The 3,061-nt window shown below is 40.4% G+C and overlaps 1 pseudogene; it reads left to right on the top strand.

The window, feature by feature from the left end:
• The first annotated feature begins 1,149 nt into the window (after positions 1-1,149).
• Positions 1,150-1,795, top strand: LOC136461253 (uncharacterized; annotated as a pseudogene).
• The last annotated feature ends 1,266 nt before the right edge of the window (positions 1,796-3,061 follow it).

Raw genomic sequence — 3,061 nt, 5'->3', positions numbered from 1 at the left:
TATTGGCCTTGTGTTCCCAATAGTAGAGAAGCTGAGGGAGGCAATAACATAATACAATGTGAGGAACAGAGTGGAAATTAAGGTGCCAAGAAATGACCAGAGGAGATTAAGGGCCCATTGTGTTGCTGGCTGCCCATGGAACCTCTATGCTTTACTTGATAGTAGGGTCAAATCATTTGTAGTGAAGACATACTATGGGGGTCACAATTGCCATAAAGAGTGGGTGCTGAAGAGATGCACTTCCAAGTGGCTTGCAACTAAGTACATTGATTCATTTCGAGCAAATGATAAGATGAGCATCAGCAGCTTTTGTAGGACAGTGCAAAAAGACCTCAACTTGACACCTTTCAGGAGTAAATTAGCAAGAGCTAGAAGGCTCATCATGAAAGCAATCCATGGTGATGAGGTGAACCAGTACAACTTGTTATGGGATTATGGACAGTAATTGAGGAGAGGCAATCGTGGCTCTATATTTTATCTGAATATTTGTGAGAGCTAGATTTAGTACATGCTACATGTCACTAGAACATGTAAGTGGGGTTTCATGGCTGGTTGCAGGGCCCATTATTTGCCTAGATGGATGCCACATCAAAACCAAGTATGGGGGGCAGCTACTAACAGCTGTGGGCATGGATCCAAATGATTGCATATATCCAATAGCATTGGCTAGTTGTTGAGGTGGAATCTCTTACATCTTGGAAGTGGTTTCTACAGACTCTGAAAGATGATCTGAAAATTAATAATACCCAACCATGGACAATCATGACTGATAAGCAAGAGAGCCTAATCCTAGCTGTGCAGCAAGTGTTCCCTGACTCAGAACATAGGTTCTAGTGTCAGGCATCTTTACTCAAATTTACAAGAGAAGTTTAAGGGTGAGGTGCTAAAGAATCAACTATGGTCAAGTGCAAGGTCATCTTCTGTGCAACAGTGGAATATGAACATGGAGAAAATGAAAGCATTGGATGAGGCTTGCCTTCAAGTGGCTTGAGAAGATGCCTCCCAATACTTGGGTTAGAGCTTTTTTCTCAGAATTTCCTAAATGTGACATATTATTGAACAACAATTGTGAGGTGTTCAACAATTACATCTTAGATGCAAGAGAGCTTCCTAATTCTTAGCATGTTTGAGATGATCAAGACTCAGTTGATGACAAGATATTACAACAAACAGAAAGAATTAGCAAATCAAATGGAAGGAACCTTTTGTCCAAAGATAAGAAAGAAGCTGTCAAAGAATGCAGAGTGGGCAAATATGTGTTTTGCTATACCTTATGGTCAAGGAGTGTTCCATGTAAAGGTTAGGGAATTATAGCCACATAGTAGATATCAATTCAAAAACATGTGATTGCAGGAGGTGGCAATTAACTAGAGTTCCTTGTAGCCATGCTATTGCTTGTTTGAGGCATGAGAGGATAAAACCTGAATCTATGTTGCCAGCATGCTACTCAGTGCATATATTCAATACTACATATGGATTCAACATATGGCCTTACAGAGATCAGAGGTAGTGGGAAAAGGTTGATGGTCCATAGGTGCAGCCACCTTTGTATGAGAAAAAAGTTGGCAGGCCTCAAAAATCTAGGAAGAAGCAACCACATGAAGTTCAAGGCAAGAATGGGCCCAAATTTTCTAAGCATGGAGTTACAGTCCACTGTAGTTACTGTACAAAGGCTAATCATAATAGAGCTAGATGCAAGCTCAAGAAAATGGGATTTACTTCTGCAGAAGCCAAAGCACTGGTTGCAAATACACAGGCGCAGTTGCAAGCAGAGGCTGAACAAGCAGCACAATAGGCTTCTCAAAATGCTTCTACAATTCCAGTACCAGAGGAATCTAATGATCATATCAACCAAGCCATATACCAAGAAATACCAGATGGACCTCAAACACAAGCTAGTACAACCTTGCTCAGTCAAATGCTATCACAGGTATGTTTGTTGCAACCACTAAACAATATGTCATGCTGCAACTAATTATCTAATGTGATATAATTTGTGTGGTACAGGAAACTCAAACATCAACTATTTCTACTAATGTTGGTCCACTCCCAAATAATGAGTTCATCATGACAAACCAACCTATTGCATTGACCACTTGCACCAAGGCATGGCAAGGCAGCCACAGTAAAGAAGAGAAAGGCATCCACATCTACACCAAGGAGGGGTAGAGTTGGAGCAAACAAGAAACAGTTGGCTACTGATGGTGGAGACAAGGGAGAAGATGGCACTGGTGTAGTCAATCAGCAAGACATGGTCTAATTAGTGCACTAGCTAAGTCATCTTTTATGTAGTAAATAGGAAACACCAGACCACTGCTCTAATTAGTGCAATGGTTTCATTCATCTTTTAGGAGTCTGAATTTTGTAAGCATCAAAACCAGTAAGATGCAGTTATGTCATGGCTTGTAAGCATCAAACCCTAGTTAACATCAAGGATGGAAAGGCAGTTGTAGGTAGGAAGAGGAATGCTATAGGGACAAGCTCCAAGGATGGAAATCAAGCACCTACAAAGAACTCCAAGTCAAGAAAGGGAGCACCAGCTAACAAGTCCTAAATGACAGGGAGCAGTGCCCAAGAAGTATGTAGAAAATGTAGCAAAGATGTTGCACCTTTTGTTTAGACCTTTGCTGGATGTTGCAACAGCTTGTTTAGCAGCTAACTGTTAGCTTGTTTAGACCTTTTTACCTTACTAGATGTTGCACCTTTTGCCAAAACAATTGATAGATGTTACACCTTTTGTCAGTGTTGTCAAATGCCATCTCTTTCAGTCCACAATAGTGTTGGATTTTTTGTCAATGTTAGGAAATGCCAGTGAAGTGGCTTTGTTAGTGTTATGAGATGCCAATCATTTTTTTTGCACAGGCAACTGACACTCAGATTTCAACCAAAATTTATTCATCAAATTGTGAGGTCACTTACATGTACCATTACTACATCCTAGTGAAACATGATTCACATACAGAAGAACTAAAACACTTCAATAGAAGTATCATCTATGAACCAATTCCTAAGAAAAGCAGCGGCAATTGCTCCTAGATGAGATACAATAGCTGGTGAAGGG

This window comes from Miscanthus floridulus, chromosome 6 (genome assembly GCF_019320115.1).
Source record: "Miscanthus floridulus cultivar M001 chromosome 6, ASM1932011v1, whole genome shotgun sequence".
Taxonomy (NCBI): Eukaryota; Viridiplantae; Streptophyta; class Magnoliopsida; order Poales; family Poaceae; genus Miscanthus; species Miscanthus floridulus.
Note: the sequence above shows the minus strand (reverse complement) of the source record. Positions and strands in the feature narration are given on the sequence as shown.